This window comes from Saccostrea echinata, unplaced genomic scaffold (assembly GCF_033153115.1).
Source record: "Saccostrea echinata isolate AGI-Se365-2 ecotype Australia unplaced genomic scaffold, CSIRO_AGI_Sech_v1 ptg000029l, whole genome shotgun sequence".
Lineage (NCBI taxonomy): Eukaryota > Metazoa > Mollusca > Bivalvia > Ostreida > Ostreidae > Saccostrea > Saccostrea echinata.
The window spans coordinates 37,345,956-37,361,742 of NW_026889778.1; positions in this window are offsets into that span (position 1 = coordinate 37,345,956).

The window sequence follows — 15,787 nt, forward strand, 5'->3', positions numbered from 1 at the left end:
CAATACAAATCGGGTGCAGAGCCTCCAGAATCATCAGAGGTGGGATCAGGTGCCATGGAGGAGTGGGCATCCCCTGCCGACCGGTCACACCAGCCGTGTGCTCCTTATCATGATCGGGAAAACGAAAAAAATCCGTCGACAATTCAGTGTGTAAATAATGGCCTAACAATTAGTATGAAAAACGTCAGTCAGCATTTGACTTAATGATAGGTTGTATTTGCTTACAAGGTCATTATATTTACCATAAAACTTGCGAAATAATGACTTCAAACGAGACTGTTGATATCCTTTTTTCATCAAATTCTTTGACAATAGGTTGCCTTGTTTTAGAAATTGTTCATATGTAGAGCATGCTCTTGCGTATCGAAACAACTGGGAGACAAAAACACTATTGCTACATACGTAAGGAAAGCTGAGTAGTAGTAGAATATCCAAATATGAAGCAGATGTGTCTGACTCTTAAATTTCAAACTTATTGGGATATATCGAGTCAACATATGAATGGAAGTAACTATTGGTAATTGATACGTCGTCGATTTATCTAAATGTCTAGTTGAAGGCCACAGCAAGTTTTTTTTTTTCTTTTCATGTTGAAGATTTTGAATCAATTCTGCTTCATATGAATACAAAAATAGGTCTGCTAACAAAGGGGCGCAATTGATACCCATGGGAATTCCAACAGATTGAATTCATTTCAAGAATGTGGCAGGATTTCTGCAATATTTTCACTAGTACAAAGCAGTAGTGAAAATATCAAAACACTCTGTTTCTTGAGTGAAATAAATTCCATAATTTTTTTTTTTAATTTCCTGATTATTTCATCTTCTTTGGTTTTCCTATTGCCCTGTCCTTTTGTAAAACGGTGTAGTAGACTGATTTTATAGTTGAACGTTTGTGAAATTGAAAATTGAAAACATGGATTTAACAGTACTTTACAGAAACTTTGGCAGATTTAATATGTATCATCATATGTTCATTGGTTTATTTACTCAGCTCCCTATAAACAGAAGTATTTTCCTCATAACACTCGTCATGAGAAGAAGGAAAACTGAAAGTTTTGCCCCGAGTTTTACATTTTCAGATGTGAAAATATCACTTCTGATAATTTTATTTTTGATAATTGAGAATATCACTTTTATTCAATGGAAAAATAACAGCACTTAAGAAAAATAATCTCACGTCATTGTCAAAAATTGTAAAATACAGTGTATCATCAATCAGCTGAATATATTATTTTCCTAGCATATGAGTTTAATTTATTGTGAATCTTCTAAGCATCCTTCTGAATGATATTTATTTTCATTAAAATATTTAAATGATAATTTTCTTGTTGGAAGCACAGTTCCTAATGCGCATATTACCTGATCTAAATTTCAAAATTAGTGGAAATGTCTTTTGAATATATTAACTATCATACATAATACTATTTACTGTAATTATATAATTTTAAAGACGCCATTTTCTTAATATAGATCTGCAGGAATATGGAGTCAAAAGAAGTGGCATCAATACTTATCGCAACGTACTTAGATTTTGCATATACCTATTACCAGTTATTTGATAAGTTGATCAGAATCATTCAGAAATTTTACATAAACACTGTTTGTGTGAATAGCCATGTAAAATATACCTAAATACTTAATCTACGAAATTACTCAATCTAAGTTTACATAAACAATAAAGGCGAAACTCACTGAAATATTCATTCACAATCGCTCATGTATTTTTATCCTATTTTTAATTAGGTTTGTTTATTTTTAGACAATAGATGGAGAAATGAATGAATGTACTCCAAGAGTACAGTTGTTGATTTGTCTATGGTGCAGGGATAAATTTTACTCCATTTAAAATAACTATTTTATGTTATCGTGAACATTTAAACAAAATTACGAGTATCCATTTATTTACATGAGGAAGTTTCTTTATTAACACGGAAGTTCCTTAATTATAATAATTTTTTGAAGTTATCAAAAATTTTTGTGTAATACAATACACAGATATTGACATTTGATAGTAGGTTCATTTTTCATTTGCAAGAGGAAATATGTTTTATTGACAAGGAAGTTCCTAATACTTCTTTAGGGTTATCAAAGAGTATTGCAAACTTTGCTTTTGAGTTGACCCTTGCATATATTAAGAAGCAAAGTAATCAGTGAATGTATGACTGTATATATGCAAGTGTATGTGTATATCAATCACAGAGGAGTGATTAAATCATACATTGAATCTTTTATTGTCAAACCTCCGCAAAATATCCGTTGAAAAAAAGTAAGTATTTAGATTTTATTATTTGGAGGTCTGTATTTGCTCTGCTCCCAATTTGTACTGTTTTTATGGACTTTAAGCTTGAATGCTGTTCGTTATCTTTCATATTTCATTCTTGAAAACCCAGTAAAAATGTCTGTCAGATAGTTTCACAAACTTTTAAAATTATGTAAGGTATTAAACTTATAAATATCATGTAAAAGCCTTGAAGAATATATCTGAGATCAAAGGATCCATATCTTTTCCTATTTTCTTGATTGTATTTTGAGCAATTAAGAAAAAGGTAAAGAAAACTAACAGTGATAAATCTTACAAATCCCTAAATGCTACAAAACGTCAACCAAACACGGAGCACTGGAAAAACCAGAGGTGGGATCAGGTGCCTAGGAGAAGTACATATCCCCTGTTGCAACCAGCATTGAAATAGCGCACACTATTAAAATAATTATTTCAATAGTGATTGAGAGTGCACTTTTAAAAAAAACCCATTGTAACCACTATTGAAATACCGATTTCTATTGAAATACTTAATTTAATGGTGGTTGAGAATTCATTTCAAAAACAGCACTTCATTGGAACCACTATATATATTTTAAAAGCGACTACTGTTGAAATAACTATAGCCGTTGAGAATGCACTTTAAAAACACTACATTGCACCCAGTCATGGGAAAAGACAATCATTATCGAAGCAATTGTTTCAATAGTGGACATTATTTCAATAAATCACAAATGAAAAAACACACACTATTAAAATAAATATATCAATTCATTGATTTTTTTTTACTGTAACCAGGATAAGTGTAAAGAATGTGTCCCAATGTTTGTAATGTTTACAACACACACATATATAAATATAATCCAAGAATAAAATTAATGTATACCGTTTTGTGAGATTATCATTATCTTCAACAGATTCATTATCTTACATATTGTAATTGGAAGTAGTTTATAAAGAAAAAGTACAAAAAGCATTTTTTCAGTAGGGTTATTTCAGTAGTGGTTACCAAATTTTACCCACTGTTGATATTAAACTTACTATTGAAATATTGGCGGTATAATATATTTCATATATTAGTAGGCAGTTTTTCAATAGCGATTTAATTATATTAACCACTACTGAAATAACACCCACTCCTGTAAAAAATCCTATACTAAATTCCCCATAAGTGTTGTTTTCATCGTCTTGAAGAGTGATTTTTCTATCAAAATTGGTTGTGTAGACATGTGCATGAATATAGGCGAGAATGCTATTAAAGATTAGGGTGTGGATAAATGTTAGATTGAGATCAATGAAATTGTTGGAAAATTACAGTGTGAAGGAGATGCCATTTTTATGGTTGCATTTAAATTTTATATGAACTTTGAAAGCTTAAAACAGCTTTACGCTTTAATGGACAATTAATCTTTCGATGTAAAAATTAAATATACGTTTTTGGCCATTATCTACAAATGTATCCTTCTGATCCATCATATTATATTTTCACCAGAAAGTCTACCCAAATAGCTATAATTTTTTTCCTTCTTTTTAATTTTGATATTCCAATTTCTACAACAACATGTACATGTATGAATTTAACCTTTTACTTTTCCAAAATAAGAGCAATGATGAACCTTCTTTAACATATTTTCTTGAAAATTGCATATACGTGTATTTCTTAATTGATGTTGTTGGTTTACGGTGTGTTTCAACAATATTTCAAGGGAAGTTTCCATATACAGCTGGCATACTTTGATTGAATTTTAGGTATTACGGTAAAAAAGATGTACAAAGTGTTTCATTATACCCGCACTTTCTAAAGAAAGTTCGGGTATATTGTTGTTACTCATGTCTGTCCGTCCGTCCGTCCGTCCGTCCGTCTGTCTGTCACACTCTTATTTCTCAAACTCCTCTTACATTTTACACAGTAGCCTAATCATCTTTTGGGAGGTGTTTGGTGGTGTCCTGTAGATGTGCAGTAAGGTTTTGGAATTTTCATTTTCACCCTGGGGGTCAAATGGGGGTCGAAAAATGATGTTTTTTATGCAAAAAGCCCCTGGTTCCCTGAACTCCTCTTACATTTTACACAGTAGCCTAATCCTCTTTTGGGAGATGGTTGGTGGTGTCCTGTAGATGTGCAGTAAGGTTTCGGAATTTTCATTTTCACCCTGGGGGTCAAATGGGGGTCGAAAAATGACGTTTTTTATGCAAAAAGCCCCTGGTTCCCTGAACTCCTCTTACATTTTACACAGTAGCCTAATCATCTTTTGGGAGATGGTTGGTGGTGTCCTGTAGATGTGCAGTAAGGTTTCGGAATTTTCATTTTCACCCTGGGGGTCAAATGGGGGTCAAAAAATGACGTTTTTTATGCAAAAAGCCCCTGGTTCCCTGAACTCCTCTTACATTTTACACAGTAGCCTAATCATCTTTTGGGGGATGGTTAGTGGTGTCCTGCAGATGTGCAGTAAGGTTTCGGAATTTTCATTTTCACCCTGGGGGTCAAATGGGGGTCGAAAAATGACGTTTTTTATGCAAAAAGCCCCTGGTTCCCAGAACTCCTCTTACATTTTACACAGTAGCCTAATCATCTTTTGGGGGATGGTTAGTGGTGTCCTGCAGATGTGCAGTAAGGTTTCGGAATTTTCATTTTCACCCTGGGGGTCAAATGGGGGTCAAAAAATGACGTTTTTTATGCAAAAAGCCCCTGGTTCCCAGAACTCCTCTTACATTTTACACAATAGCCTAATCATCTTCTGGGAAATGGTTAGTGGTGTCCTATAGATGTGCAGTAAGGTTTTGGAATTTTCATTTTCACCCTTGGGGTCAAATGAGGGTCGAAATATGACGTTTTTTATGCAAAAAACCCCTGTTTCCCAGAACTCCTCTTACATTTTACACAGTAGCCTAATCGTCTTTTGGGAGATGGTTGGTGGTGTCATGTTGATGTGCAGTAAGGTTTCGGAATTTTCATTTTCAAGTTTTTGATGCAGTGGAAGAGCTCTCACTAATACATATCAGCATATTAGGTTTGATAAAAATATCTTGAATGATTTATTCAAAACTGAGCTTAACACTTATTTGAGAAAAGAGAGGTCAAGGTCAACTGAAAGGTTGAGGTCAAAATGTTGATGCAGTTGAAAAACTTATATCAGTATGTATTTACTATTAGCATAGAAGTTCAACAAAAATATCAGAAATGGTTTATTTAAAATGTAGATAAGGCCAAATAAAAAAAATATGTGTGGTTCGGGTTACCCGACCTTCCCTATTTTATACCCCCGACCCTAAACTTTTTTTTTGGCAATTTTCATATTTTTCCGGAATTTCCCCCAATTTCCATCAATGGCTCCAGTTTAAGTTTTAGTTTCAGCAATGACGGCCTCCTTGCAAAACATAGTGCAAGTGTTTAATAGTGTTAAGTCCAAAGCAAGCTAGCATGTAGGTGTCCCCTACCAATATTGACTAGTATATTATCACACCACATCTAAATGCCATTTGCAAAGCAGTGATAGGTATTATTTAGAAAAAAAAATTAAGAAAATCATTTTGTTAAAAAAAAAAAATTAAAAAAAATTAAAAAAAATAAAAATCCCTACCTACCTACCCTAATTTTTTTGGAAGTGTAACCGGAACCACACATATTTTTTTTGTTTGGCCTAAACACTAATTTAAAAAAGTGAGGTCAAGGTCAAAGGAAAAGTCAAGGTCAAAAAAGTTGATGCAATTGATATCTCTCAGCAGTATAATTAGATCAGCATATGAAGTTTGATAAATATATCTTGAATTGTTTATTCAAAACTGATCTAGACACTAATTTAAGAAAAGTAAGGTCAAGGTCAAAGGAAAATTCAAGGTCAAAAATTTTGATGCAGTTGAAAAGCTTACATCAGTATGTATCAGCATATGACGTTTTATTGAAGTCGGACATGACAAACACTATATGCCTCGGCCATATTCATTGCAGGGCATAAAAAACTTGAATCTACACTATATGAGGATGTTTCCATATCAAAATGACTAACAAGCAAATTCAAAGAATTGTGGTCCCCTGCTTTCCGTGTCCTAGTGGATGGGATGCCATTATTTATGACATATTGTTTCAAATATGCACGCCCTATCATATGTCATTCAAAAGTAATCACCAAAGTTAAAATTTTTGAAAATTAGGTAAAACATCAAGGTCAAGGGGTAAAAAATCATAGCATGCTTGGAAACATCTTGTTACAGGTAATGTACATGTCAAATATAAAAGTCCTATCTCTTCTCAATCAAAAGTTATAAGGAAATATAACATTTTTGAAAAGTAGGTTAAACTTCAAGGTCAATGTCACAGAGTCAAAAGTCATGATATATTTAGAAAGGTCTTGTCACAGGTAATATACATGTATAATATGAACGCCCTATCTTTTCTCTTTCAAAATGATCATTTGAAATAATGTTAAATTTTTTGAAAAGTAGGTCAAACTTCAAGGTCAAGGTCATGGGTTCAAAAATCATGGTATGTTTAGAAAGTTCTTGTAGGTAATGTACATGTGAAATATGAAATCCCTATCTCTTATTATTCAGAAGTTATGACCAAGGTTAAATTTATTGTGACAGACGGACAGACTGACAAATGGACAGACTGACAGACAAATGAGATTTAATGTCCCCTAGGTCCCTTTCGCGAAAATGGATGACAATAATGCCCTTGCTATTCATGAGAAGAAGATTTATGATGGAAAAAATCCCCTGCATTTTTCTATGTAAATCATTGGATCCCCATATGTGGCCCCATCCTACCCCAGTGGGTCATAATTTTAACAAATTTGAAGCTACACTGTCTATGTAAAGAAAGTTTCAACTTTTTGGGCCCAGTCAGTGGTTCTTGATAAGACTTTTTTAAAATGATACCACCAAATTTTCACTAATTCTTGATTATCCCCCCTTGAAAGAGGGTGTGACCCTTCACTTGAACAAACTTGAATCCCCTTTACCCAAAGATGCTTTGTGGCTGGGTTGGTTGAAATTGGCCCGGCGGTTCTAGTGAAGAAGACAAAAATGTGAAAAGTTTACAGGCGGACAGATGGATGACAAACAAAATGTGATCAGAAAACCAGAAAAACTCAAGTGAGCTAAAAACTGATGATCACAAGTACTTGCAAAGAGTTACAGTATTTGAAAAGCAGTTTTTTTTTCATGCATTAATTGTTTTCAGAAGCTGAAAAGGTATGACTTGTATCCATGTTGAAAAAACTTCACATTTCAGAAAACAGTATGATTAAAAATAGTTAATCAAGGTGCTTTGAGTAGCAAAATAAGCTAAACTGGTATAGCTAATTCAACCACAGAGCTTAGTGAATTTTAAAATGCACAACCTTTTCAACTCTTAATCATTCTTAAAATATTTATATCATCATTTCTGATTCAAGGGAGAACTAGAGATATGATCAGAAGTATATCCATTGACTAATAAACATGTACATGTATATTGTGTTTTTTAAGTCATTAATGTTTGTTTGTTGTTAAATGTCCCTCTTGGGAATTTTTCACTCATACGGAGACACCACCACTCAAAAATAATGAAGACGTACAAGTCGGATTTGAGGTTAACATTCATTTTAGGAATTTTCAACAATTAATTAAGACGTAAAGAGATAACTCCTTCCCCTTGCCCGGGGCTTCCCCATCCCAGACCCCAGTTTGTTCATGTATGCAAACTAGTCTAATACTTTGGTTTGACATAAAAAAAATGTGAATACATACAAATAGTTTAATGGTCCATCTCTTTGAATGATTTTCATTCCTAATTCTAGGTTGACCCAAATTCATGAATGAAATGTCAAGTAATCTTATCATTGATGCACTTCTATTTAATTTGATGTAGTCATATTATGAACAAGAGAGTGGGGATGACCTCAAGGGTTCATAACCTTAAACCATTAGATGTACATAACATAATAACACAAGAAACAAAATTATGTATAGTCAAATGGAAAAATTTTCTACTATTTAGGAGTCGCATGATCATTTGTCATTTCAGGGACAGGGAGCGGCTAGGGAGATTGGACCCCCCCCCCCCCGGAATTTGCAGAGTTATTTAAATAGGACTATATACTGATTTACAGAAGCAAATAAAAAATGACTTTGGATGCCCTCCCCCTTTAAAAACATGGACCCCACCATCATTGTTTTTATTTTGTTTGTTTGTTTGTTTTTTTTTTTTTTTTTGCTCCTCGGGAAATTCTGGGCTGGAATTTTTTTGGACTGAGGTGTGGACCCCCCCCCCCCCCCCCCGGAAAAAAATTCCCGGATCTATGCCTGTAACTGAATGTAATGTCGACAACGGGAGATAACTCTTCAGAATGTGAAATTCGTCTATTGTGGCATCGATGATCCACTCTCTACGATCGGCTCATACATTCAGTGTGTGAGAGAGAAACGAACGACAACTCTGCATAGGAGATTGCCGATGATCTTTGATCCTTTTTAAACTTTAACCTAACCATTTGCATTTCGGTTTATTTTACCCCAATCTATACTTAAACTTGTACTTACCGACTGTCATAGGTCCTGTCAACTTCATGAAATATAATCCAATTAAAACACAAAATGAATTAATTTCCACTGATATACATGTAACACTGCACCATGTCACATGGCATGTGCAATCTAAAAATGATAATGGTAAAACTAGTACTAGTACTGGTAGGGTGACGCAAGCCCAATGTGATGTAGAAATTTTCAAAAAGGTGTTCACATACATGTACAGTACAAGAACAAATTTTAAATTATCATAACAAACGATGTTTTAACATAACTTTGCCATCTAGGCCTATTTCCAAAAACAGGCAAATTGTGTGTGTGTGTGTATTGGGGGGGGGGGGGGGGGGGGGACACATATAAATTGATTGGGTATGGCTTTTCAAGGAGGTTTTTGCCTAATCAAATACTAAAAAAAGTTTGCACATTTTGATAAATTAATCAAAAACGCTTTGTACTAAAATAATATTATTTGTTGTTGAGAAGATAAATTTAAAAAGTTCCAATTATGGGCCAAAAATTTATATCCCCCCCCCCTTTTTATTAAAACCTAATTTACAACATTAATTAAATTCTTATATTTCAGACCGGTAATGAATTAAGTATATGAAATGCATATAAGAGGTTCATGGGTCACATGGTCTTCTGAGCATTTTATGCTCGATTTGACGAATACATGTACTGTGTAAATTATAGAATTATTTGGACTTTTTCCTTGGTAAGCCCAATATGAAGGAGTGTGCACTTAGAGGCAAACACCTTAGTGCGGGTATTACTGTCTCATGACAGCATCTAGTTATATATGTTCCTTTTTGAATCTACGAGTTGACAAACACAAGAAATAGAAACAGACAAATATTTTCATCAATTTAATGTATGTATCCATTGGTATCATTTTATGTAATGATCAACCAAAACATTAAACCACGGGAGAATCTCAGCCATTAATCATGTAAATGAAAAATCGTAAAACTTCTAAATTACGTTATTTTTTGGTTAAATTCATATTAAATTTCACATGTTAAAATCTTACAAGTTTTAAATGAATACCGTCTCATTCACAAATCAAGAGAGGGACACCTATTGAAATTTTTCGCATTATCACATATTTCTGCTGAGAACCCAATTGAAGGTTTATATTCTTTTCGAATTCATTCATTATCTTTGGTTAAGATTTCAGGCCCCTATTCTTTAAGAACTCCACAGAAATAGGTCCAATCGTCGAGATCTGCCGAATGCAGAGGGCAGCAACACTCTTTTATTGAGGTGTTGAAAATTGAAAAACTGTACCGTGTTAAGTTCATGTAATACTTAAAGTTCTGTACACTGAAACATTTGGCATTGTCAGCAACAATTTCTTTTAAAAATTTTGTAAAATCCCATTTTTTCTCATTTTGTTGCCTCTGTTTGATTTTCACAAATCACTCGAACGCAAATTAGAATTGGAAATGGTCATTAATTAATTAAATTAATAAAAAAAACTAGCTAAAACTCTTTCTGACACTTTTCGGAGGAGTATGGGAAACAACTCCCCACACCATTAGTGAAATCTTTGGTTCTTGAACTCCTTAGTCTTCTTAAATTGTCATGTCTTTTATCACATATTATCCCTGCCTTTTCAATCGTAGTAAATAGCCTTCTGATTACCATCTTAGAAGGCTTCTTTTTTGCAACTTTTTTTATTTTCTCTCATTTTTAGTGATGTTTTGTGATTATACCCGCACTTTCTATTAAAGAAAGTTCAGGTATATTGTTGTTACTCATGTCTGTCCGTCCGTCTGTCACACTCTTATTTCTCAAACTCCTCTTACATTTTACACAGTAGCCTAATCATCTTTTGGGAGATGGTTAGTGGTGTCCTGTAGATGTGCAGTAAGGTTTCGGAATTTTCATTTTCACCCTGGGGGTCAAATGGGGGTCAAAAAATGTCATTTTTTTATGCAAAAAGCCCCTGGTTCCCAGAACTCCTCTTACATTTTACACAGTAGCCTAATCATCTTTTGGGAGATGGTTGGTGGTGTCATGTAGATGTGCAGTAAGGTTTCGGAATTTTCATTTTCACCCTGGGGGTCAAATGGGGGTCGAAAAATGATGTTTTTTATGCAAAAAGCCTCTGGTTCCCTGAACTCCTCTTACATTTTACACAGTAGCCTGATCATCTTTTGGGAGATGGTTAGTGGTGTCCTGCAGATGTGCAGTAAGGTTTCGGAATTTTCATTTTCACCCTGGGGGTCAAATGGGGGTCGAAAAATGATGTTTTTTATGCAAAAAGCCTCTGGTTCCCTGAACTCCTCTTAAATTTTACACAGTAGCCTAATCATCTTTTGGGAGATGGTTAGTGGTGTCCTGCAGATGTGCAGTAAGGTTTCAGAATTTTCATTTTCACTCTGGGGGTCAAATGGGGGACGAAAAATGACGTTTTTTAGGCAAAAAGCCCCTGGTTCCCTGAACTCCTCTTACATTTTACACAGTAACCTAATCATCTTTTGGGAGATGGTTAGTGGTGTAATGTAGATGTGCAGTAAGGTTTCAGAATTTTCATTTTCACCCTGGGGGTCAAATGGGGGTCGAAAAATGACGTTTTTTATGCAAAAAGCCCCTGGTTCCCTGAACTCCTCTTACATTTTACACAGTAGCCTAATCATCTTTTGGGAGATGGTTGGTGGTGTCATGTAGATGTGCAGTAAGGTTTCGGAATTTTCATTTTCACCCTGGGGGTCAAATGGGGGTCGAAAAATGACGTTTTTTATGCAAAAAGCCCCTGGTTCCCAGAACTCCTCTTACATTTTACACAGTAGCCTAATCGTCTTTTGGGAGATGGTTGGTGGTGTCATGTTGATGTGCAGTAAGGTTTTGGAATTTTCATTTTCACCCTGGGGGTCAAATGGGGGTCGAAAAATGACATTTTTTATGCTAAAAGCCCCTGGTTCCCTGAACTCCTCTTACATTTTACACAGTAGCCTAATCATCTTTTCGGAGATGGTTGGTGGTGTCATGTTGATGTGCAGTAAGGTTTCGGAATTTTCATTTTCACGATGGGGTAAAATAGGGGTCGAAAAATAACGTCTTTTATGCAAAAAGCCCCTGGTTCCCAGAACTCCTCTTACATTTTACACAGTAGCCTAATCATCTTTTGGGATATGGTTGGTGGTGTCCTATAGATGTGCAGTAAGGTTTCGGAATTCTTATTTTCACCCTGGGGGTCAAATGGGGTCAATTTTTTTTTTTTAAAATATTTAACATGTTTAAACATCCTGGTTCCCAGAACTTCCCTTAATATATTTTATGCACTAGCCTTAAATCATGATCATTTGGAAGATGATTGATTTTGTCCTGTGGATGTGTAAAATGGTTTTAAAATTTGCATTTCCATGTGGATAGCAAATAGGGGCAGGAAAAAAATGGCCCCTCCCTAACCCATGGGGTCATGATTTGTACAGACTCGAATCTACACTTCTTGGGAATGTTTCCATATTAATCATGCTTTTGTTGTTCTTAAAAAGAAGAATTTTGAAGATTTTTTTCCTTTTAAATCTCTATAAAACTTTGATCCCTTATTGTGGCCTGACCCTATCCTCGGAGGTCATGATTTGAAAACTAGAAATATGTCCATAGGACATAAATGCCCCGCCGAATGTATAAATTACTAATGCAACATGAAAATTTGTATGAGTGTATGAAGTTTGATGAGAATATCTTGAACAGTTTCTTTAAAATTGAAACTAAAATCTAAAAAAAAATGGATATAGATGATAAATTCTCACAAAATTATGTATAAGTGCATGCTTACATAAAAATATCTTAGATTGTTTCTTTAAAACTAAGCAAAATACAAATTAAAGAGAAGGGAGGTCAAGGTCACAGGAAAGTGCAAGGTGAAAAGTTTTAGATGCAGTTGAATAGCTCCCACTAATACATATCAGCATATTAGGTTTGATAAAAATATCTTGAATGATTTATTTAAAACTGAGCTTAACACTTATTTGAGAAAAGAGAGGTCAAGGTCAAAGGAAAGATTGAGGTCAAAATGCTGATGCAGTTGAAAAGCTTATATCAGTATGTATTTACTATTAGCATAGAAGTTCAATAAAAATATCAGAAATGGTTTATTTAAAATGTAGATAAACATTAATTTAAACAAGAGGCCCAAGGGCCTTAACGGTCACCTGAGTATAATACAACAATTTAGAGGATCCATAGAGTATAAAATGAACTGAAAGGTGAAGCTTTGTTGCCCAAAAGCAAGAAAAATAGGGTGATCAGGATCAACAAAATAATTAGTCTAGTGTTCATTAACAGTACATAAATTAGGTTCTAATCTGTTCCCATTTATCACTCTCACCAGACAGTATATAAACAAACTTATAATCAGTGCCTCTGCACTCTTTTAATTCCTTGTTGAAATCTCTTACATTGGCCTCTCTTGGTCTTTGATGAACATTTAATAAGACAAGTTATTTTTGTCTCATTTTTATTTATCTGTTACTTACAAGTCTACCTGATCATTAAAACTATGAAAGTACTTTTTGTATTTAACAATAAAAATTCTTGCATAATTCTCTTATTCTATTAACCTTTCAAGTACATTATTTACAGTGATTAATTAACACAAGTAAATGGCAAAGGGGAATAACTCCTCTCAATAGAATACAAATTAATAGAGCCCTGGCCTGGACCAGAACACTTGATCAAATGGTTCTGATGTTCAAAAATCTGGTAAAAATACCCTTCCTTATTAAAACTTTTACTCTTTTTGCCTCTGATATGCCCAGGTGCAGAGAAGATTTTTAAAGCATTAATGCATTTTCACTATATAATAAATAGAGCCCGGCCCTAATATCAAAACCTCTGATCCAGGGGTCATGAAATTCACAATTTTGGAAGAGGCATCCTTGCTTATCATAACTATGTATTTGTTTAAATAATACCCAGGAGAAGAGAAGAGGATTTTCAAAGAAATAATACACTTTCACTATATGATCTATATAGCCCCACCCTAGCACCAGAACCCCTGACCCTGGGGCTATGAATTTCACAATTTCGATATAGTCACCCTTGCTTATCATAGCTATGTATTTAATTTGTTTAAATAATACCCAGGAGTGGAGAAGAAGATTTTCAAAGAAATAATGCACTTTCATTATATAATCTATATAGCCCCGCCCTAGCACCAGAACCCCTGACCCTGGGGCCATGAATTTCACAATTTTGGTAGAGTCACTCTTGCTTATCATAACTATGTATTTAATTTGTTTAAATAATACCCAGGAGTAGAAAAGAAGATTTTCAAAGAAATAATGCACTTTCACTATATGATCTATATAGCCCCACCCTAACATCAGAACCCCTGACCCTGGGGTTATGAATTTCACAATTTTGGTAGAGTCACTCTTGCTTATCATAACTATGTATTTAATTTGTTTAAATAATACCCAGGAGTAGAGAAGAAGATTTTCAAAGAAATAATACACTTTCATTATATGATCTATATAGTCCCACCCTAGCACCAGAACCCCTGACCCTGGGGTCATGAATTTCACAATTTTGGTAGAGGCATCCTTGCTTATCATAACTATGTATTCAATTTCTTTCAATACTACCCAGGAGTACAGAAGAAGATTTTTTAAGAAATAATGCACTTTCACTATATGATCTATATAGCCCCGCCCTAGCACCAGATCCCCTGACCCTGGGGCCATGAATTTCACAATTTTGGTAGAGTCACCCTTGCTTATCATAACTATGTATTCAATTTGTTTCAATAATACCCAGGAGTAGAGAAGAAGATTTTCAAAGAAATAATGCACTTTCATTATATGATCTATATAGCCCCGCCCTAGCACCAGAACCCCTGACCCTGGGGCTATGAATTTCACAATTTCGGTAGAGTCACTCTTGCTTATCATAACTATGTATTCATTTTGTTTCAATAATACCCAGGAGTAAAGAAGAAGATTTTCAAAGAAATAATGCACTTTCACTATATGATCTATATAGCCCCGCCCTAGCACCAGATCCCCTGACCCTGGGGCCATGAATTTCACAATTTTGGTAGAGTCACCCTTGCTTATCATAACTATGTATTCATTTTGTTTCAATAATACCCAGGAGTAAAGAAGAAGATTTTCAAAGAAATAATGCACTTTCACTATATGATCTATATAGCCCCGCCCTAGCACCAGATCCCCTGACCCTGGGGCCATGAATTTCACAATTTTGGTAGAGTCACCCTTGCTTATCATAACTATGTATTCAATTTGTGTCAATAATACCCAGGAGTAGAGAAGAAGATTTTCAAAGAAATAATGCACTTTCATTATATGATCTATATAGCCCCGCCCTAGCACCAGAACCCCTGACCCTGGGGCTATGAATTCACAATTTCGGTAGAGTCACTCTTGCTTATCATAACTATGTATTCATTTTGTTTCAATAATACCCAGGAGTAAAGAAGAAGATTTTCAAAGAAATAATGCACTTTCACTATATGATCTATATAGCCCCGCCCTAGCACCAGAACCCCTGACCCTGGGGCCATGAATTTCACAATTTCAGTAGAGTCACTCTTGCTTATAATAACTATGTATTCAATTTGTTTCAATAATACCCAGGAGTAGAGAAGAAGATTTTCAAAGAAATAATGCACTTTCACTATATGATCTATATAGCCCCGCCCTAGCACCAGAACCCCTGACCCTGGGGCCATGAATTTCACAATTTTGGTAGAGGGCTCAATGCTTATTACAATCAAGCCAACAGTTTGACTGCTTGATGTCCAGGAGTAAAGAAGAAGATTTTTAAAGATTGTATTAATTTTGATGGTTTTGGCCCCACCCCTCAGGCCCCAGGGGGGCAGGGGCCACGAATTTCATAATTTTCGTTCCCCTTCACCCATAGATGCTATATGCCAAAATTGGTTGAAATTGGTTTGCTGGTTCCAGAGAAGAAGCTGAAAATGTTCAAAAGTTTACGACCGACGAACGACGGACGACGCACGACGACGGACGAAAAGAGATAGCAA